This window comes from Chlamydotis macqueenii, chromosome 3, assembly GCF_036417535.1.
Source record: "Chlamydotis macqueenii isolate bChlMac1 chromosome 3, bChlMac1.mat, whole genome shotgun sequence".
In the NCBI taxonomy this organism is placed as follows: domain Eukaryota; kingdom Metazoa; phylum Chordata; class Aves; order Otidiformes; family Otididae; genus Chlamydotis; species Chlamydotis macqueenii.
The window spans coordinates 79,322,894-79,347,141 of NC_141558.1; positions in this window are offsets into that span (position 1 = coordinate 79,322,894).

The following is a 24,248-nucleotide window of genomic DNA, read 5'->3' on the forward strand; positions in this document are numbered from 1 at the left end:
CCACCATATAAACATAATGAGGCATCTGATCGAACTCAGATGCAATACATTCAGGACATTTAAATTAAAGGAAATACTAGACTTTATCTCGTATTAACAGCAGTCAATTTGTGATTCTTGGCACATGTAACTGCCAGAACATGGGCGTAACATTCAAAATTGAACATGGGTCCTCTCTGGTATTTGAGTAGACAAAAGTTTGGATTGATTCAGCTTTTCAAATCCACACAGGAACATTTAAGTTTTAGGAAAATTCCTCAATATTTCCTGACAAAATTATGCAGTCTTCTGATTGGTAAGAATTCTACCACCTATTTATTTCCCTTTTTTTTTTTTTTAAATCTCCAATGGAAATGTATCTTCTCTAAATCTATATAAATGTAAAAATCCTACCCTTAAATATGTTACCAGTAATGACAATTCCATAATATCATTTAGCAGAACTTTGTCCTATAGTCAGTAGTATAAGTTCTCTGGGGAATTCATGCTCTGGTCTTTACTGATAAATAAGATCACACGTTTGGAAAAAAATAACAGTTTATAAATCAACATTCTTCCAGAGTGCAGTTAATATCAAAGTTCAGAATGACTAAGACAGTAGTGCAATACTGTCTATTGGGTTGGTTTCATTTGTCATGAATAAAGTGAGACGAATGTGTAAGGTGAGACTTTGTAAGTGCCTTGTATTAAACTACTGTATTCATATTAGATATGACATGAACATAAGAAGCTACTGCCTTCTCTTCTGCCTTGGTGAGCTGTTATTTTGATACTTCCAAGTGGACAGGAATAAATGGTACATGCTTCAGCCTGTTGACTCACAGTTACTGATTATTATTACGTGGATAGCTGCAGTAGCATGAAGATTGATTGCACTAGCTCATAGGCAGCAGCTGCCATTTACAAATGCCAGCTAGTGCTTCTCATGGGGATTCGTGATAGAATACAGAAACGAGCAGAATTACTTCTATTAGCTGAATACATGACTTTTTTTTTTTTTCTTATTTTGCGGTCACACTGTGTGTCCCCACAATAATCTTTTTTACAGCACTAGCTCATTTCAAGTAACTTTGACAGAGGCAGCTGAAGTTTAACAGGCAATTGAGTTCTTACAAGTAGTGGCAAAATCAGTGATCATGCAGAAGAGAGAGAAAGAGGTTTTTGAAGTGTCCTGTCTAAAGGAGAAGCTGCCACATATATTTATTATACTTCAAGGAATCTGTGCAACCAAGAAATCTAAATGCTTCAAAAAACAGTGCTTTGTAATTATGAGATGCAAGCAACGTTTCATGTAGGCAGCCTGGTATATGTGTGTCAGTTCATGTTGTGTATCATTTTGTGATCACACTGTTGTGCTCTTTCTATGTCAGCTTGGCATTTAAGAGGCAAGCCATAAGCACATTTTTTCTTTTCATACAGATGCAGTTCACTTGATTTAAGCTTAACAGAGAAATAATCACTTGGTGTTTTATTTAACAAGGTACGGCCATGCAGGAACCATAACGCAAGTAGTTCTACTTGGTTTGGAACCTGGTGCAGTATTGTTAACAGTGTAGGTGTATGTGTGTATATAGATATATGTGTGTGTACATATATGCATTTATTTTATACTGTGTATATCCTATAACCAAGGCTATCAGGTTGGGAACTTTCTTCAGTGTGTTTTGTTTCAAACATGACATATTTCTGCCAGTTTTACTCTCAGTGAATACTATCTACTAGTGACTTATTCCATTGTTTTATATCAGATTACTCATGGAGTAAAGAGCTAATCAGCAGGAGGAAAAAGCATTGCCAAGTTTTTCAACTTTATCACAAAGTCTTATGGTATTTGTTTTTTTTCTGTGCCCTAGCTGCTGGAATAAGGGAAGTTCATGAGAATCTAAGCTTCCATTAAATAGAGTGACTTGCTAACCTTCCAGGATATGGATAAAAGTTGAAAATATGAAGCAAATAACCTCAGAGGGTCAAGAAATGAGAAGTCAAATATAAACATTTTTCTTTCTTGAGACAACCTCATAATATCTCATAATTTTTCAGTGTCAGTGATGAATGAATAGCAGTGTCAGAATTTCTTCCTCAACTTTAAAATGCTATGGGGTGACTTCAGCAAAGATGAAATATAGACATTTGGCTTTCTGCATGAAGAGATCGATCAGCATAAACAATATGTGGGGCTGAAACAACAACAAAAAGTACTATTATGGATTGAGCAGAAATATGGCCCTTCATCTGTGACAGTTGTCAGAACTATTAATCTCCTTTCTGGAATCAGTTTGCTGAAACTATAGCCGTATCCTTAACAAGTACAAGCACATGTGTCTCTGCTCATTCAAGACAAGCATTGGTAAATGGGTTTTCTGATGATGGTTTTACATAACTCTGTATTTCAGTGAAAGAGAGATAAAAAGACTAAAAAGCTAGAAGGAGCTAACAAGGACATGTCTTGTACGCAGCCTGGGGAACAGTAAAATGTCAAAGCAATAATGAGAAAAGGAATTCAGAACTTTGAAAAAGAGCACTTTCTGTTCTTTAGTTTTAGGGAATGTCTACTCAAATTGTACAACAAATAAAATTGCATCAGACAAACTTTACTCCATCAAGTGGAGCAGAAACTGATAAAAACAAATCATGTCACCCTGAATTTGGCTCTTTAAATGGTTAGCGTAGCCTCATAATCCTATGCGAAGTGCTAGTGGCTTGCTAAACAATCACTATGTCTTTCTTTTTATGTTCTTGTTTGTGTGGACTCCAGTTCCTCAAGAAGCTGAAAGGACACACTAAACTTTAAGAAATACTGTAATAAATTGCAGCAATCTAAGAAACTTCAGGACTGTGCCATCAGGAGTAATGGCCCTACAGAAACAACACATATTTTAAGAAACACTATTAATCAAAATCATAGAAAGAAAATCAGATTTAATGTACTCAGCTTTAACTTCCCAGAAGTACCAGTTTTCCTCTATTTTGAAGGGTATTCTGGATGAAGTCACCTAAGGAGAAGTTAGAGCCAAAGCCTTAAACAGAAGGTAATCAGCTGGTGAAAAAATCCCCAGAACCTCTCCATCATTTCCCTCTCATTTGTTATTTTGTTTTTGGCTCATCCTCAAAATAAGCCGTGTTTCCTGAGATACAGCTCTCCATGGCTCCTGATGTTGTCTCTCTCTCTCCCCCATGGATACTTTTCCCAGCGAGAGTATCGCATGGCTATCCTCTTCTGCATTTCTTATAGCGTTCACATCTCTAGCTGTAAAAGATTAAATTAAAAGACTATTTGACCTGCCTTTCCTGCTCAGTGCCACTCTAGCAAGCAATACATCACTGGAGGAATGTCAACTTCATGACCGATTACTCAAATGAGGCGCCAACTAGGAAGAGTGAGCTGAGAGATCCAGGAGTTTTAGATTTATTGTCATGATACATCTAAAAATAAAATATACTCTTATAGTGTGGGGAGTGGGAGGTAGAGGAAAGAAAGTTTAGAAAGTCTCTCAGGTCAATCAAAAGCTTTAAATAATGTGAGTCTGGCAAGCAGGGTTTCTTTTCACATGAGATAGCTAATTCTGCTAAATTCATTTTCATCCTGAAAAAGGCAGAATCTTTTTATCCTCCCTCAGTGCAGACTAGATTTTGGGCAGACTTACAGCATCAGATTGGATTTGGATGGATGAAGACATAACAATCACTCCACCTTTGTGTCATGAAGCCAGAAAAATGAGTGACTCAGCTGCTGACTTGCTGCAGTTTTTCAGGCCGGATTACTTAGGCTGGCTCTCATTTCAGGGAAAATAGTTGGGGCAGTAATAGCTCCAGAATTTTAGTTTGACTGTCCTATGCCTACCATAGTGTGCCCATTCTTCCTGCTTCCATACTCTTTCCAACCTCAGGTTTTCCTCATGGCATTCCTGCAGCCTCACTCTCCCTGTGGTCTTTCTCTGTTCATATTTCCTTCTTATTTCCATTTGGCTTTTCCATAAAGATGTCCCTTCTTTTCCATTTTAAAATTGCATGTTCTAGTGACTCATCTCTACTAGGCCACCGGGCCAAGTATCCATATCCTTGAAACAAATCTGGGAAAGGAAGCAAAACAAATTCTTCACAAATGTGAACTCTACTCTCTCTGCTGGCACACTTCAGACCTGTTGCCCCACTCAGTCTGATACATCTGTAGAAGCTTCATACTCTTGGAGAACGGGGCTTTTTAAGGATTTCTATAGCCAATAGCGAGTTAAACGAGTATTAACAGTCCCATGCACTTCAGGATGCTACTAGAAAGTGTCTAGGGAGGAGGGAGGGCTAATATCTGTAAGACAGGGCAGTGTTTCAAGCTTTAACACAGAACCTGAAGTGCTTGGTTCTGATGAAGAAAGGCAGAAACATAACATTTGATGTAGTCAGAGGTAGATATGTTTGTGCCCTTGACTCTTTGAGGGGGCCTGATTAAAAAAAGTATAACCACAGGAGGCTCAAAAGTAAGGCATTAAAAGGATGAGCAAAGGACACAATTCCAGCCTAGTCTCCAGTGCGTGACATGCAATGTTTTGGAGTGCCCCAGTATGAAAGAAATTCCAGAGACCCTCCAGGACTGGAGGAATTTTGAAAAAACATTAAAGAGCTCAGAGCTGCTCTGTGTTACAGTATTTTCTTTTAAGTGTGTATAGTTTCACAGCTTCTGCAGTGCCAAGGATTTTTTTTTTCATTAACTTTGTGTTAGATCTTATGAAATAACAACAATATATTGTCTCACTTACATTAATACAGGAAGATATAACTACATAAGACATTTATGAATTAGTTGATCGGACTTTTGAGGTACCCCAGCCCAGTGGAATGGGGAAATACACTGTCCGTGCCAAATTCTGCCATAAATTGTACCCGTATGACTCTGCTGCTGCCTGCAGTCGTTTTGGTAGGATTTTGAGGGTAGGAGAGGACAGAACTGAATCCAGACTGTTGATATAAATGTCTCCTCGTACATGTGTAATGGTTCCCACCTTTTCTTCCTCTTCAGTTTTCCTATGGCCCTTACTTGGCTCTCAGTTCTGCTACAGCCATTGCTGGGTCATTTCCCCCAGCTGACTGAGGAGGGGAAAATGACCCCTCTGTGCTCATTTGGGGTTTGTCTGCATGGAGTTTCCTGTAATGTTGGAGCTTTTGCTGCTTGGAAAAAAAAGACAGTCCAATTCATTATGTTTGACTAGCACCCAGAAGAATGAAGTTTTAACTATAAGACTATTATGCTACTACTACTACTAATGCTAATATTAATGATAATATTATTGGTACTACATTTTCCTATTACATTATAGTATTAAAATATGTTGTTATATTATTTTAACTATTAAAATCACTTACTTAGTCTCACTGTAGTAAGACCAATTTTTAGTATATATATTTTTATATAGACATAAAAATGGCAACACTTTCAAAAATCCTAGTTTCATAGCTGCTGAAAATGGCTAATTTTCCAGGTTCTGGCTTTTTGCAGGGATAATCCCCAGCACAGTAGTAAGCCAAGACACCCTAGACTGGAAACAAAAGTATATGACTCAAAAGAAAAGCTCTCATTCATGGCAGAATTACTGCAGCAGCTCACACGTCTGTGCTGGGACAAAGCAACCTCCAGAAGGGTGTGATCTTGGCTGAGAAGAAACACTTTTAAGTCCAGTCCTCCACCAGTTTTAGTTTATGGTATCTCATGGGCTGTCAGGAAGGTCAGGCCCTACGCTATCGCTCGCCCTTCCCCGAGGAGCTGTGAAAGGCCGTACAGCTCTCGCTCCTCCAGGCACAGCCATGAAGGAAACGGGCTATCCACACGCAGGCTCGCTAATGCAGAGGTCCCAGAGCAACTGCTGGCGCTCCCTGCTATTTTGGCACCTAGAATCAATTTTTTTAACAGTACCCTGTAACAGGTATGAAGCGTATCCAAGCTTTGCAATTTATAATGCCACAAAAGAAAAAAAAAATCTTAAAAATGGCAACATGGCAGTGGAATACTTAGCCTAAACCTTAGCAAAATAATTATTCTTTTTGTGCTATACATCATGTGATTTATAATACAGCTTCAGGAGAGACCAAATGAAACCCTGGGGTGAATTTCACTCAAGAAGATCAAAAGTAAGATTAATGAACTGGAATTCTTTACCTATATCATTTATAGTATTTCACTGTACAGAGAGGTTGCTTTCAATGCTAGGAATTAAACTTACATATTTATATTTTAATCCACTGTTTTTTACATTTTCTATATAATGCAATTTGCACATTTATACACAATTAATATTATGATTTATTACAGTGCCCCTAAATGTGTCAGACACTTTAGATACTGTTCCACATACACATAGTTCTCTGTTTCAAAGATTTTAGTAGTTGGAGATACAAGCTTGGAAATGTTTGCATTCAGGTATGGTTTTCCTCACTTTATTGCAGAAGTGTTTGCAGAGTTGGCCCTGTACAAATGACCAGAAAATTGGTATTGCAGACCTGAAAATCATGACTCTTAGAGTTACTTCACAGCCATTTTTTCAGCCTTTTTGGAATCAGAAATCGATAAGTTTAATACTCTTCTAATTTAGCTTTGCTTGGAGATGACTCAGGGATGTAAATTTGGGGCAAATACTTTAGAATCATCTTCTCCTTCAATCTTCTTTCCAAAAGTCACTGCAAAATGTAGTGGTATGAAGAGGACCTAAAGACCTTTGTGAAAGAAATTTCCTCAGCAGGAGTGTGTTAGAGTATGGCGATAAGTGTTTTTATAAGGACCCTTCGCTACAGAGATTATGCCAGGAGTGGGGATGGAGCATCAGAGCAGGATTTACAAGAAATTCCCATTAGTGGTTTGATCAAAGTCTGAGGTAAATCAGAGTTTCTCCAGTCCTAGGAAGAGCAATACTAAGGTATTTTGGGGCAAGGTGTCAGCTTCACTTTATCTTCCCCAGATCGTGAAGCACCTCCACGAAATGCAGCACAGACCCTCACTCGCGGTTTGTCATACAGAAACGCCATTCATTCCCCACCCAGAGAACCAAGGAGCGCCGCGAGGCCTGCACTGTCCACAGAGCCTGCCTGTCCCTCTGCCACCCATCACTGGGCTGTTCTCATCCCGGACTGTCACTAAACCAAAGCTGGTGCTCCTGTACACCATAATTACACTCTGAGAATATTTTTCGGGAGAGCCTAATGGGTTTTTGTGTGGGACGGCGTGGCCAGTCACCCATGTGGTGGTGGGTCTGGGCCTGTGGTGGCAGCAGCTGCTAATGGCAGGGGCTGGCTGGAGCCCCAGGGCCCAGCCAGCACCACCGTACCACACTGTCTGCCCTCTCTGGGCCTTTCTAAACGTTCTCTTTTCCCCAATGCAAACCAAATAAACTAAAGTGTCTGTAATAATGATGAATGCCCACCAAAGGCTAAAATAATGTGCAAGTTTCTAATTTGTTTTTAAATATAGCAATTTTATTTGTGAGGTTTTTTTTTTTGTGCGAGCCTCTCAAACACCATTAAACTCATACTCAAATATTTACAATGTGTTTATACTTACCGTGTTCACCTTTGAACAAATTGTTTGACCTTATTTGCAAATGTGTTACAAGAACTCCCAATGACAGATTATCTTTCATAGGAAATCACAACATGTAAGTGAAGTTGAAGCTATGCTGCTGCCCCATGCAGTATATCAAAGCGCTCTGATCTCCCCAAAACATAAATTTGCGGCACAGCCACCCTGGCAGGCCCTGGGTGGGGATGGAGGAGAGTCCTCCTTTACCCTCTAGTGCACAGACACGCACTTCAGGGGTCAGTTTATGCCATGCGAGATGAAGGCATTTGACATGCAAAACCTGCGGGGCTGATGCTACCCAGTCACTCAAATCACATAATTAATGTGCTTCTGGGTTCCAATAATAAACAATTCTGATGTCTACTCACTACAGCCAAACTTCCCCGGCTAAGTAAACAGCTCTTTGCTTAAAAATGGCTCTTATCCAAAATGAAGTTTTTCAGCGATCAACCAATCCTGCTGTGAGTTTATATTTCCATGGCTGGGGGGATCAACTGGTTTAGTTTCCCACTGATTATGTTAAGATTGAAAGGACTCATTAAAGAATTATTTATGTTGCTGTACCTATACATTTTATGCCAACATTTGCTCACATTATCTCCAGACACAGTAGTTACACTTAAACCATGACATTTTAGCTAACTAAATATTATTCTAATTATAGAACTAATGGAAGGTATGGGAAACATGAAAGAAAAAGTGAAGGAAAATTAGGATAATTCAAAATATGCCCTTTTGTATCTGAATAGCTAAAAACCAGTCATCAGGGAGCAAGAGGGGGCATACTCATCATTGTGTGTCTTACCTCGTCAAGGAACTGGAAGGGTCATTAGCAAAGCATTTCCCATTTGCTAACAAAACCTTTTGGTCAGACTCTTGTATAGCTGCTCGTCAGCTTTACCAGCTGAGCTCTTAATAGGAGTGATGCACAGCACGGAAGCCATTCCTTCCTCAGGTGACACTGCATGCAAGTTATTGGGTGAGAAAAATGGTGAAGAGCGCCCTCTACCCAGTGACCCAACCCAATCCTTCCATCCACAAATATTATGTTGAACCATTTCCATGGATATCACTGAGGCTGCTGTAAATCAGCAATCCTGATTTACAATATCTGTGTCCAATAAAAGAATCAGGCCAATTGCAGTTCTTCAAACAGGAACCTAAGCAATATCTGTTCCCAGTTTAGATACAGTCTAGACATCATTCTTCAGCCATCCTAAAGCCTTTCTGGAAGGACAATATTTCATAGTCATGTAATCATTGGCTCTTTGTTGACATGACCAATAAGAAAGTCAATTGGTGTCAGCTGTAGTGGTGATTTTGTGATGGGAACATCTGCCCACTTTATTCTTGATGAGACTTACTCTTGGTCACTGTTAATTGGGCTGGGATGAAAGCTCCAGATCCTGTTACAAGTCCTTTGAGTAAAGTAGTTACTCATAATTTTTTCACATAGTTGATCTCCTTTCATTTGTAAAATTGCTTCCACTTGATGCTTTGGGCCCAGGTGCCTTTTAAGTAATAACAAAACTTTGCAGCAAGCCCCTGACAAATCCTAGTATTGCTTTCTACCTATTCTGATAGTTGAAGAGACACTGTATCTTCCTCAGCCCTTCACGGTCCTTTAACTTTTCATGTCTGTTAATTAATCATCCTGACACAGAGTTCTACCACACCAAAAATGTTGTAAATATCCTGTATATAGTTCTCAAATAGGACTAGAAACTAGGGATTTCTGCTTTGTTCTTTTATCACACATATGTTTTTCTTTGATGTAAACATTGTTTCAAAAACAGTAAAAAGACCTTTTTCATGTTATGCGTAGATTATTCCATAAACATATGCATCCTGTCAGACACAGTAATAATTAGAAATAGCTGTAGTTTCATTGCAAACTCCATATTACTTCAAACTGCTTAGATTTAAAAAAAAAAGAGAACAAAACTCAGATGTACATCTTTGATTCTGGGTAGAAATTCTTTGATTTCAATTCACTAGCCTGTAAAAATAACTAGGACTTATTTAATGCTTATAAATATAATTAATTAAATACTAAACTCAATAAACTCATTAAATTTTTTTAAATTGTACAACAGTGAAATTTCATATTAAAAATTCACCTGGATAGAGTGGTTGAAGTTGTTTAAATTTGAAAATATCCCATGTAAAAATTAAGGGCGACATTCAGAAATGTTCTTACAGCATCCCTGATTTTTTTTTTTTTTGTGTTCCTAAAGATTTTTTGCTATGAAGACAAATTGATGACACGTGGCATGCAATTGCAGTCAAAGAAAAATTTAAGATCAGGAAAAAAAAATAAAAACCTTTCAGAGGAGGGAAGTCTTATGTCCCATGCAGCTCTGTGGATAAGAATGGAGAGCTCTGTTAAACATTGACATGTCTATTTTTAATTAAACATCTCTGAGTGCAGGATATTCTAGATCTCTTGATAACAAAGGTAAAGTTTAAAGGTTTTATTTTCTCTTACACCTCTTCATGCAATGACTGTATCTTAGCTAGTAAGCATAGCAGTGCCAAATAACAGAGAAGTGAAACTGGGCTTTTTTAAAACCTGGCTATCACAGGTAGTAGCAGATCTGTTTTCATCATATTTAATGGATCAGATTGAAAACTCAGTGAATTCAACAAAAAATTGACAGTGCATTCAGGATGGATTGGGCATTTTTATATTGTCTGGAGTTCAAGTTTGGTCTGGTTACAAGGAAAGCATCTTGGGCAACCTCAAGACCTCTGTAAAATGCTGTAGTTCCAAGTTGCGCTTGTCCCTTGTAGCTCGTCAGCTCAGAGCCATGCACTGTGGGAAAGTGTTTTGTCTTACCATTAAGCCAGGCAGAGTCTCATGGCTCGAAACTGGATGGCTTCATCTAGCAATACCTCAGCTGTTCAGTGTGAGATTAGGCCTGAGCGTCAATAGGCAATTGTGCTGCCAGCTTTGGGTCCTTCACTTTCAGCCCCCCTTTTTTCCCCTACCTCTTTTATAAACAAACTTTTCAGGAAAATTCTGCTTTGCAAGGAGTGGTGCCAAGTGACATGCTTAGTGAACTGTGTTGCCCTGGATAATTACGAAGAGCTAAAAACCAGGTTTATTACAACAGCTTTAGCTACAGAGCTATTATTGACAGTGTGTAATTATCAACAAAATAATCTCCCACTGATCTTTCTTCAACTTTTACTTCTGAAATACATTAAATTAACTATTGCTAATGCTAATGTCTCTGAAGATTAATGAAGCAGGTTGGGGAGGAATTTTTTTTTAAAGTACACATCAAGAAGTAAGGTTTTCTGCCAGATGTTTCTAATGCAACTCTAGGAAACCAAGTGGCACATCGTCTTAATAATCAGATTGGCTCAGTGGGAATTTCCAGTACAATTTCATTCCCTTCATAATTATACCAGCTAGTAAAGAACAGAGGAAAAATGTTTTTTTTTTATGACATTGCAGCTACAGTTCTCAAAAACATTCAGATGGATCACGGATAGTCTGACTTTGATGAATCTCACAGTGTGCCTGTCACTTTGGTGATAATATTATACTTGTCTACCATTGAGAGACTGGCAGAGATACTTTCTCTTTAATTCTCTTTCAACAAACATGGATCTGATCTTCTTCCTCTTCTCCCCTCCTCTTTGAGGCAAAGGAAATTCTTTCTATTTGCTCTGCTAGCATTCAAGTGAAAAAAAAAAAGTATTTCTGCTATCAGATATACAGTGACATTGCTCTGATTCAGCATTTTGTGCCATGAAAACTTAACACTGTTGGGATGAATAGTGATCCCAAGATTCCCCCCACTGCTTGGCCCTCCACTGCAAGTGGTGCCAAGCCTGAGAGGGTAGACCAGAGTTTGCCAAGCCCCACTGAGCCCTGAGCTGTCCTGTGTTTGAGGCAGTGGGATCCAGAGTGCTCCACCACTCCAAGCTGTCCTGTTTTTATGATCTGATGGAGTTGTGATTCAAACACCAAGAGGCAGCAGGACTCCAAAATTTAAGTAAGCATCTTAATAGATAAGTGGATAAATCACTGATTACATGCTGTCGATAGCCCATTGTTCATTGTTCAGAAATAAATGCCCCTAGCAATCCTTCAGCAGTAATGGTATCAGCAATACTTATCAGAAGCAGACTGATGCCTTCTGTATGAATGGCTCTGATAAAGACCCTGCGGAGCAGAGCAGACAACAATTTAAACAAGTGGAATGAACAAAGAGGTATATGGCTTATCTTTTGTGGCATTTTCCATGGCTTCAGAGTATCTGTCAGTGGAGCCAATGGCAATATATACTTTCCGTGATAACAGTTACATGTACAATTGCACTTTCGATGTCTCCAGTGGAGCACGCACAGTCTCCTGTCTGCTGACGCAGGGCAGGGCAGCTCTGGCACATGGGATCAGCCACCACTTCAGCTATCCTGGCCTCCGAGTGCCAGGTGATTTCAAGCCCTGTCTGAGGATGTTTTTTTTCCACAGCTTCACCTATTGGTCTCCAGATAAATGCAGTTTGGTTTTTTGTCAATAGTTATCACAGTTCTCAGTCCTAAAACAGGAACGATAGGGCAAACCCCCAGAGTTACCATGTGTCACTATTTGGACTGCTAGAGCATTGCCATCCTTTATTTGCACCATGCTGTGGGTTTCCTGTAAGGAAATACTAGATATTATTTTTCTCCTCATTTTTATGTGATGACCCCACGTTATGCCCATCCATATCCCTCTCCCTGTCCTTCCACCAACAATGAGTAAAGACAGAATAGGGGCTGGAGTCTACTTTGTTGGTACCTTAAAATAATGTTACCTCATTTCTATATTTACAACAAAAATATTGTGATCACTGGGAAGGACTCTCATTTCATCTACACCATGTAAACAAAGTGGATCTTTTCTCTCACCCTGCCTATCAAAACTTATTCTCACTCTTTCTCACTCTATCTTTGCTGCCTTCTTTCCCATCATCCCTTTTTTTTTTCACTGTAGGCTCTTTGCTGTGCTCATTAACACAGTATCTGATCCTGTGAAGGCTTGCTTTTGCTGCCTTTCAAATAATTGAAAAAAATTACTATTAATGTTGTCTGAATTTAAGTTTGCATCTACTCCAGAATGAGCTTTGTTGGTATTGCACTGTAGTAGAGCAGTTTAATAAGAGCAAAAGCAGAGTGCAAAGCCAAGAAGCATATTATAAGATAGCCTGAATTGACATTAAAATAATGATTCTTTGCTTTTAGATGTAATGCTTTATAAAAAAACACTGCAGAATATATTGCAGCCCAGGGAACAACCTTCTAGCGTTCACTGGATGCCTGCTTGTGAAAGACGTTCTTGTCGGGTCCTAAGAGCAGACACAGAACTATCTATCTGAGCCACAGCTCACGTCCAGATTCCTGTCGTTAGTGCACTGTGGAATACACGAATGTAGATACGACACTACCCAGCGTAATTCAGTTCACACACACACACACACACATACAGAGATTAAGAAATTAGGATGATTTACAGCTAATGTTAAACTGAAAGCCAGGTGGCTTGAGGAAAGCTTCAGCAGAGATTGCATGTGAAGCAGGACAGAGCTTCATTTGACCTCTCTACCGGTTGAGCATTGAGCATAGCTGTGTTGGAGCTAAGGTCCTTGCATGCTTTGTAACTGATAAAAAGAGCAATCTTACATCCTAACTTGTGAGAGTAAAATTATTAGTCAGCAACTGTGTGTTACCTCTATGGGCAATAACGAGCACCTGTTTTGATACAAGCATTTACCAGTAGTCAAAAAGGTTATATTTTTCAAACATGTACATTCGGTGAAAGAATCTTGCTAGACAGGTTGACACAACGCTTTCCAAAAATAGTGGAAAGTCCTGGACCGAATTTCACTGAACTGAGGCTTAGTCCCAATGTTTCCATATATGAAAATGAGGATCCTCACTGCTGCCAGTGACTGTGTGAACTACAACTTCTATCTCCTGGTTGATTTTATATAATATGATGTCAACAGAAGAAGATAATTACTACATTTTGATTAGGAATTTGAAGTGCAGATAATAGATATGGAAGTAAATGGAGGATACTTCTGCTCAGTCTTCCAGGTATCGTTCTCACTTACTGAAAGGAATGAGCTTACTGAAAGGAACTTCATCCCTTTTGCTTTTTCAGGCGGGTGTTAAATTTTCCAAACAGCTGTCTGCAATATGTGTGGCCCCCATATCTCATGAGAGACATTTTTGATACCCTCTGAGGTTACGGTTTCAAAAATGTTATTGAAAAAATGTCCTTACCTAGAATATTCCTACTTCAGATAATTATAAAAAGGGAAAGCCGTGCCCTAAGTTTGAAATCCACATGTTACTTTCCATGTGGTTCACACATGTGTAACATAGGCATGTTTTTATGAATCGTTTGTATATTCCTTAGCCAGACTCCTGTGTTTAAACAAATGTGGAAACAACACAATACAGCTGTATAAAGAATTTTTTGTTCATAAGTAGGATCTATAGATTTTTAAAGCTATACTTTCAGCAATAAAGAAATTGTCCATAATGCTGGAATGTACCTCATGCCTTGATAAAATCTTTCATTCTTTTGGTCTGGAAAGAAAAGACCTATGAACATTATAATGATGCCAACTTAGCGTTACAAGAGTTAGTAACAGTTGAGGCTGAAGGTGCTATTTGTTACTAAGATATCAAAACAGACCTGTCTACTTGGCAAGAAGATTCGATCTGGTCTTGTTTCCAAAGTTAATAACATCTTATTAAATGAAATGCTTCAGACCTTGGGACAGTCAAACACTAAAAAAGACTGAAAAATGAAATACAAAATGTATGGCATTTGCTGGCAGTTTGCTCTGAAAATTTTTATATCCCTTCTCCTTTCTTTTTTTCCTTTTGTTCCTTGAAAGGAAAAACTTGGGATGGTTGCAATCACATATGAGAAAGTGGCCTCATTCCTTGTACTGGATAATTTAAAATATTACTTCCTGAATTACTGTACTCTGAATCATCCAAGAAGTAGAGACCTAAAAGCTGAATGCATAACCACTTGCCAAAATAAAGTGCTGATTTTGGACAATGTGAATTTTAGGTGTCAGATGTAAGATGATCTGCATGATAAATAGTCTACTGTCTGCTCCACTACTAATTTGATGAAAAGATGAGTCAAGTTCAAGCTCTGTATTGCCAATACAAAGAAAATGAACTGCCTTTTACTGGCATACCATTCAGTCTTATTCCCAGGTCTCAGATACAATGCAGAATGGTGTTCTACTCCCAATAGATGTGCTTGGAAAAGAGTAATTTCTAACCCTCTCAAAGGAGTACCACACATTACATCCCCAACAGTGTGTCTCACTGTTCTGCAGACCCTTATCGTAGGATCATAGAATATTTGGGGTTGGAAGGAACCTTTAAAAGTAATCTAGTACAACTCCCTGCAAGGAGCAGGGAAACCTCCAACTAGATCAGGTTGCTCAGAGCCCCATCCAACCTGGCCTTGAATGTTTCCAGGGATGGGGCATCCACCACCTCTCTGGGCAACCTGTTCCAGGGTTCCACCACCCTCATTGTAAAAAATTTCTTCCTTATATCTACTCTAAATCTGCCTCCTTCTATTTTACAACCATTACCCCTTGTCCTATTGCTACAGGCCCCGGTGAAATATTTGTCCCCATCTTTCTTGTAGGCCCCCTTTAGGTACTGGAAGGATGCTACAAGGTCTCCCTTGAGCCTTCTCTTCTCCAGGCTGAACAACCCCAATTCTCTCAGCCTGTCTTCATAGGAGAGGTGCTTCAGCTCTCTGAAGCATTTTTGTGGCCCTTCTTTAGACTTGCTTGAACAGGTCCATGTCTTTCCTGTGCTGAGGACTTCGGAGCTAGTTGCAGTTTCTTCTCTGCTGAATTCACGTCCAAAGCAAGTGTTGCATGAACACTCAGGGTGTTGATCACCAGGTTTGGTATCTAGGACAGCATTTCTTATTCCCTTCTTATCTTATTTCCCCACTGGGAAGATAGTACTGGACTAGACATCCTCTAGGATCCTTCAAGAAGACTATTAAACAAGCATCTTGCACAGATATTACTATTTTTGTTTAAATGGAGTTTTAAAAATATGGTTAGTAGCAGATTTCCAAAAAAGTAAAAGTATTTTTTTTTCTGCAGAGTGTGAAGTCAACCCAAAATACACATGCCCATGTGAGCCCAGTTAATGATTTCCTGTCAGTAAAATAATAGTAATTGTTCTAGTTGATTGATGATTAAACATCCTCTTGTTAAAAATATTGGTTAATTAAGATGAACCTAGACTATCTATGGAAATAAAAGAGAAGACTCCTCCCACAAAAAGTAAGGAATAAAATAAATGAAACCAAAATTAGAGTTTGCTTTCACTTTCCACAAATTGAGCTTAAGCAACATCAAGCATTTGTGTCTAAAGTATAGTTACACAATTAATTTCCAGAGAAGGCTGACATTTCTAAACACTTCTGAATTACCGTAGCATGAGAATTCATGCCTTTGAAAGCAGTTAGTTTTACTCCTCATTGACTAAGGAAAAGCAGTGCTTCAGATGCACTATTAGATACACTCCATGCTGATGTACCATTCTTTAACTCTCAGCATTTTTAATGGTAGTTAACATTGACCAGGGCAAATAGATCCACAAGGGTTAGACACTGACAAATGGTTTACTCATAGTTAAACTGGCTAACTCAGTCTTTCAGAAGGAATTGCTCCTGATGCTTTTTCACCATGTAGTACAGCCTACATTTCACTGCAGTTGTCACCGACAGTTTTAGGAATGTGCAGTTAACTGAAGGCATGAACCTTCCCCGTCCAATTGTGTGGAATTCAAATCTGTATTTAAATTATTCTAGAAATAATAATATCACTGGTTTAGTGAAGGAATTCTAGCCTTGCCTATGAATAATGGATTTTTCCATTCCATAGCTGCATTATGAAAAAAAGGAATGAGAGGAAAAAAGAATGGAGAAAATTTTAGGAGATCCAACAATTTTAACATGTAGAAACCCTGTCAGAGATGTTACTTAACTCCTTTTTTTTCCTTTTTTTTACTCTACTTAAAAAATTTAAGCTAGTTTAATTGAAAAAAAAAAACATTTTAAGAAGAAAAGTCAAAGCATGTGATTTTAGAAATGTCCTGATCAAGTGTTTTGACTTTTGTGGATATTTTTCTGGGTATTTTGCTGGGTTGTGTTTTTTATTTTTTTGTTTTTCTGGTTTTTTTTGGCTGAGGTGTTGCCAAAGCTGATCTAGATTTTGTATTCCTTAGGCTGCACTTTATTCTGTGTAATTATGTCACAGAATTTTTTTTTTTTCATCCAGTGTTATCCAGAAGATAGAGAAATGTAAGATACTGACAGAGGCTAAAAACTGTCCTGACATTAGTACCAAATGAGAAGAAATGAGACCAGTTTTTCCTCCAAAGAAAGAAAATTTCTGATTACTTCAGAGGAAACTAGGTCATAAAGGATGAGGAAGTAGAGTTTAGTCCCCTGACAGAATTAGCTTCTAACATAGTTTCATTTTGCTTTGCTAAATTTTTTTTGCAAGGACTTGCACTGCTGAAAAAAACTTGCTAGAAGTAAAAACATCACTCCATTATTCACTATTTCCCCCCTTCACTTGTGCTAAGAAAAGATAAATTTGAAAACGCTGAAAACTGGAAAAATAAATGCAAAATAAAGGCCTCTGTACATCTTCACCTACAGCAAATTCATCGATGTGACACACAATAAACACAATAAATGAAGTCATTGGGTCCAGCTTATAAATATCTTGTTTTGCTAAAGCGGTCAAAGCAGCCGGAGCTAATCACTTGCTCTGGCCTGAGGTCTACGTAAACATTGGTAGAACAGTCTCATCTATATCTGAGGCTGGGACTGATTCAACACAAAATTTAGTAAGAGACAATTTGTTGGGTTGCTGGCAGGATGCGCAAAGTCAATATTTGGAACAGTAATTACTTCTGGAACTGAGACAAGTGATTTGATACACATGTTATGGTATTGTCCTTTAGGTCTTTCCTTTTGGAAGTAAATAGTTATGTTAATCTAATCTTGCACAAAGTCTCTTCCTCTCAGTTCTAAACCTCTTTTATAAGGGAATTTGTCTAATTTACCAGCTGCTCAGAGGACAGCTTCTTCCTAACAAGTGAAGTATTCCTGCTAAAGACAATCAAAACTAATAAAGACTGTTAACATTTAGTAGTAAGGTTTTTTTAAAAAAGTATGTTGCAGACACATTGAAGAATGCATTTTGTCAATCAGAACCAAACGCTTTTCAAATAAATGCTAGCTAGACATGTTAGGAGGCCAGCTCCTTCCCTTTGGAAGCTTATTCTGAGACTTCTATTTGGAGACTTCAAAACCAGGTGGAGGAAGTATGATCATTTAGTCTGACCTCCAGCATAACTCAGACATTGGACTTTCGCAAGCTATTTCTCATTCCAAAAAAGCATCTGATTTAGAAAACATTCTAGTCTTGATTTAAAATGGCCTATGATGGGAATTCACTATGACCTTGTTTAACTGTCCCAGTAGATAATCAGTCACTGTACAGAATTTGTCTAGCTCCAGTGCTCAGGCAGTTAAGCTGCTTATAATTTGATCTTTTTGCCACTCTGAAGAATTACGTTTGTGTTGCCAAGCAAGTTACCCTTTTATATTTTCCTTGACACAGGAATCCGTTGAGTTCCTGAGTCTTTCAGCATAAAGCAAACATTTCAGTCCTTTGCTTCATTTTTCCAAGTCTTTTCTGCACTCTTTGTGGTTCCTCAGTACAGAGTTGGACACCAGATTCAAAAGTCAATGTATGGTGACTTTCCTTGCCCTGTTTATTAGTATCATATTTCTTCATTGAACTCTCAGATAAATTAACTCTTGCAGCTGTAGCACAGCATTAGGGACACCTCCAGACCGCAAGTATTTTCAGAGCTACAAATTGAAGGATGTATTCTGCTGTCTTGGCAGTGTTCACTTTGCATAGCTGGGTATCCTGCTCTTGGCCGTACTGGAATTCAGATTTACAGCCATGCCTTTTTCACACAGCGGCCCAGGTGACTCTGTATCTGTGACCTCGTTTCCTAAGTATTTGCTTTCTGTGTCATCTTCAACTTTCTCATCAAGTAAGCAGTCAGGGAAGTGACAGCTCAAGCTTTTTTCAACTCTGTAGAACTAAGAATCGATTTTCTCATTTCTCTTTGGAGACCTATTCAGTTGTCCAGCTTCAGGCTATTTCATAAGGCTGTATAAATTTAACAGAGTGTTCATTTTTTTATTCGAAATGTCACTGGATATTAACATAAAATGGCTTTCATAAATCTTGCTGTATTACACTGATACTACTTTTATCAGCCAAACTTGTTGTTTCTGGCCTCTGTCTTTAGAAGAGGATATTAGACTTAATTTTATCCTTTAACTAGTTGACACTAATCAAATATTTTTCCTTTGCTTCTTTATCTGTAAAGTATAATGCCAGTTATTCAGACCTGTTTCTACTGTGTCTCATTCACCAAGTTTAAACGTTGCCACAGGATTGGCTTTGTCTATCTCCGAATAATTTCTGGAAAGTTTTGCAATTTCATTAAAATCTAGAGTTGTGCTGAAGTGAGTTCACTTTCCTCATCTCTTTTTAATCTTGTAGGAGCTTGCACTGCTAAAAAATGTTCAACTGTTATAATTGCTATTTTTCATGTTTCTTGTTTAGTGTGTAAGGTAGATTATTGTGCTTTCATTGAATGATAATAGATGTACCAAACAGCACTCTCCAAATATAACATTATTAACATTTAGTTATGGGCCAATTGTGTTACTGACTTTATCTGTTCCTTTATTTCATAAAAAACCCCCACATAACTGAAGATTGTACCTCAAAATAGCATTATGTTTTAGGATCAATTCCACCTTTCAAACTGAAATATTACATCTGTATTTTTTAAGAAGGAATTAATGAAATGTATCTTAAGTGTACGGGTTCAAAATGATTTTTCCAGTCATGCGTACTCTCTCTTTCTCTGGAAAAAAATACAGTTAGGGCTCAAATGCTGCCATGAGCTCCATCCAAGGCCTTCCACTGGAATAGGTAGCACAATTCTCATGTCCATTGATTTGGCAGAATTTCATAGATCCTTGTTTTGTTCTCTGTTTCCAAAGCTGTCAAAACAGAGAACCCCAGTAAAGACATTCCTGATGTGGCAATCCAGCTGACATTTAGTGTCACAACACTTCTCTTTGGATGCTTGGGAGCATCCTCGGTAAGATGGGAGCCACACAAGTTTGTCAGCCTGTCGTGTCTCTGGTACCCTGTGTGATGGGCATGGGGTCTGCGGTGAACCCGGTGCTGTAGCTGTGGAGGAAATCCAGACATACAGAAACCCCCTGGGAGTGGGGGCTGCTGCGCTCGGGAGCCACTAAGCCCATTGTCTGAGGGCTGCAGAGTATTCAGCCTGAGGAGCAGAATTCCTCCCATTCTGCAACAACCATGATTGTATAAACATACAGCAGGTCCTGAATAGGTTATTCAAGAGGTAAATAGTCTTCTATAACTTATTTATACTCTCGCGCTTTCCCTTTGGGCTGGTGATGATTTGGGTCAGAGTTCTGTGTGGTAACAACAAAAAGAAACTTGGATGGTGTTTTGGAAATAGGATAGCCCATCTATTTCTCTAGGTACCTTTACTTTCAGATGTTTAATAATAACTTTAGTCCTCAGCAGGCATTCATATTGCTTATCAACCTGCAACAAACCCAAGAAAAATAGAAATAAGAAAAATGAACAATTCAATAAGCTGTAGATAAAACTTACAACTAGACTTCTTTCCAAATGGATTCCATATGGTGAGTCAGATTCTGCTTTCCATTACATGAATATAAATCTGGAGTCATTCAGCTGATTTCGCTGGGGTAACTGCATTGAAAACAGGCAGCAGGATTTGGCCCAATATGTAGAGACAGAGATTATCCTATTGCTGTTGATGTTCTTGCAATGCATGAGTATAATTGCAAATATTCCATTCTGTCACCACATGTTAAACGTTCTAAATCCCTTATTTTGCACTTGGTAGGTTAGCAATAGTTGGGCAGCTAGAATCCAGAGTCAAGGTGCTCCTGGAACTCGTTGTTTTCCTTGCTAAATAGCAATGGTATCTGCAATGAGCTGAGGATAAATGCCTTTTGGAAGGTGACTGTGGGAGCCATTTGATAGTAATCAGGAAAACAAGAAGAAACTCTTAATGCTGATTTTTCTCTATGCATGAGAAAAAGTTAAAATAACTTCATCCTCTTTTTCCGAAGCCCAGCAGCCGTGTTCAAAAACCCAAATCGCATGCTTCTAATAGAAATCTCAGCATGGTTAAAAGAAATTAATGAGTGTTCATTAACTGAGTGACTAGGGTTCAGACAGCTGAGCTACAGCAACCTAATAAGTTACTGCCTAGCAGCAGAGCTGCAGTAACTGTTGGTTACTGGCTGTATCTGTCTTAAGTCTGTTCCAGTTGTAAACTGATGTAACGTAGATTAAAAGTCAGTTAGTTTTAATCCTACTTTTCCTGCCTCCAGCTCCATCAATTTGAGAGCATTGATGCTGCACCGCAGGTGACTGGTGGTAACTCTGTAGATCTCTGTCGCTGCTAGTGACCAAAACATAGTAGTTTCCTGAATTTGATACTGTATCCAAACTAATTGCTGATTGCTGAGCTATGACTCAGTTCCTGCAGAGCTGGAATTAACTACCAAAACACTTTGAATATTCCTCATGAGTCAGACTCTGTGAATTTTTATTCACATAATTCATGTAACCAGTTACATTGAAAACAGCACAAGGATTTGGGACTACAAGTGTGTCTGTGCACTAGCCATGAGATCTATTGAACCTGTACAGTTTCTTTGCCAGTGAACCCTAACACATGTAAGTCTGCATCTGTCAGGAGCAGTACCACATCAACAGTAGGAGGCTCTCCAAATGTCTGCTGTTAGAAGATAGAGCTGAGTGGAGGCTGTAGAATGCTGGAATGGCTCATTTGAAACATGACAAAAGCTGCTAGTAACTTGTTTGGGGATTTTTTTTTGTTTGCTTTGCTTTGGTTTGGCTTTGGTTTTGGTTTTGTGTAGTGTTTTTTGTTTTTTTTTTCCCCTCAATGAAAAGCAAAAGTAAGCTAGAAATCAAAAAGCAGTTTGAAAAGGTGGCAGGAAGTGTCCCGCTCTGAGGTTGAATGACAGCTGATGGTTTCTTTCAATGTACATTTTATTTCCTCAGCTCATCCTGCTTCTAAGTGGAGGTTGCTCTTTGTTGTCCAGAGATCAAAGGGTGTACAATGCACAGACACTGATTTTTACCAAAGGAGCTTTAGAAAGTGTCTTTCTTCTTGCTTTGTAAGTTTAGCTAGCTTTAAAATGAAGAGTTTGTGTCTCTTCTGAAATAACTCATACTGAAATTCAAATGCAATTGAAGAAACTGAATTTGCAGTATCTGCTTAGACACAACTCCAGATGCCATTAAAAAAGACCAGATGTCAAGTATTTTCTTTTATCTTCCAAAACAGGGGGCAATAAAAGTTTCTATTTGACTTTACTCATTTTAACCTAATGGTGAATCACTGTGCAGATATGCCCACATATTTTAGTGATATAATCATGACATAGGAGGTATGGATGCTCTACAGCATCATGATAGTATCAGCATGTCCAAGACAGTGTTGAGGGAAATGATCTCCAGATTCTCTGTCTTCATTGTTCTGGTCACAGATGAAGACCTGGCTTGACAGGTACACAGAATTGAATTTTCCCACAGTTTCCATCAAAAAAAGAATGGAAACTGTGTGCAGTGTTGGGCAAAATCACTCTTGTTGCTTGTTTCATATCACATATTTGATTTTGACAGGGCTAAGAAGTTCATTTATATGCCCGTTTTGATTACTGAGAAAAGCACTAAAAAGAAAAGGTCTGTGCTTGCACTTTATACAAGAGTGAGCTTCAGGTTTACCTCTTGCTTATCTCTTAACATAGCTCCAGCCTCTGTGAAGTCCTGAAGAAAGTTCTTCATTTAAAACGTATGAATCCTTGGACAAGATTGCTGCCACGCTTCAAGTGGAATACTTGCTTGAAGATTCCTCTGGACCAGAGCCCAAACGAATTGACAGCGACATTCTGTCAGATGGTGCAAATCTAGTTCATCAGGGCGATGCTGGGATACATGTCTCATTTTGCAAGTTTTCCAGAACTTCCCAAGAATATTCCATTTCCATTTTAAAAAGTGTTTGTGAAGTGAAATCACACAGCACCACATTTGGTAGCTTTCCATGAATGTGTTGAAAACGTATATCTGGCCTGTCACCCTGTGGCGGGTGATTAAGATTCTGCTGTCGATGGGATAGTTCCTTGATTTGCAGCTGGTACCAGGTGTGCACCAGATAAACTTTAGGTGGAACTTTACTGATACTGTATTTTTCTGGAGCAGATCAAACAGAAATTAGAAAACCTGCCAGTTTTGTGGGAAGAAATAAGCATTTCCAGAAAATGACATTTTCCTTTTGTTTAATTTTTTTTTTTTTATAGCGTTTGGGCTTTTCTGTGGTTTTCTGGAGCTTGTTTTGTAGCACTACTAAGAAAGGTGGTGTTTCAAGCTTCCTGAGTTTCATAAAAACCTTTATTTTGGCTTTGGTTTGAATGAGTTCATACTCAGGAATTCTGCACTGAAGGTTAGGGTTCAAACCCCAAATCTCAAAGCAATTCTGTGCTAAAATGATTGAGCTTTAGGCTGTTTATTTGTTGGAACCAGGGAACTTTCACTCAAACCATACCCTCACTGAGGGCTCAATTGAAACCTGACCCTAGTTTTGCTAAAAAGCATCTCAATTTTCTAGTTAGGTATATAAACGAACAGCACAGCCCTATCCGAACACTTCTCACTCACAGATAATTTTATCTCATAACACACCATCACAGTATGAAAATATTTTTCCTGGCTCATGCAGAGCTTGAAATGCTGGTCTGAGAGCACTTCAAGAGTATGTTTATATGTGTGGATACACATGGACAGAAACTTGCCCATGTACTGACCTGGCTGGAGGATGCAAGTTTGGATCTGAAAGCCATAAAGTTGAATTTTCATTAGTTGTCCTAAATGAGCAGGTGCTATTCAAATACAATGGCATGGTGACGTAGCTGTATGAATTTTACCGAGGGTCTGGCTTGTGCCTCATCATCAAAGAGGAGGATTTTCCCTCCCTGTGTGTTCTTGTGCGGTGCCTCACAGAAACAAATGGTCAAGTTGGAGTCAAACTGAGGCTTGCTGTTCTGAGTCGGTGCCATCCGACGTTGCATCCGTGCAGCCACCCCATCCTCCTCCTCTCTACCACTCAGCTGCAGAAACTTCAAGTCTGAAACCTAAAACTCCAGGCCCAGCCATTTCTGCACGGCTCTCTTCCTTCGCAATCCATCCATTTGGGGAAGGAATGAAAGCTCACAGTCTGCCTCCTCCTCAAAACATTTCAAACTTTCACTTATCTTCACTTAGAATAACTTGCCCGACCAGAGCTGGAGTCCAGGCAGTCCTAATTTGTCCATTTGCCAGAACACTTTGTAAGCAGTCAGCCTCTTATCTTTTGTGTGAGGAGGGGGAAAAAAAAAACGACCTTATGGCGCTAGCAGGTCATGTCATAGGTCATCCTTTCATTC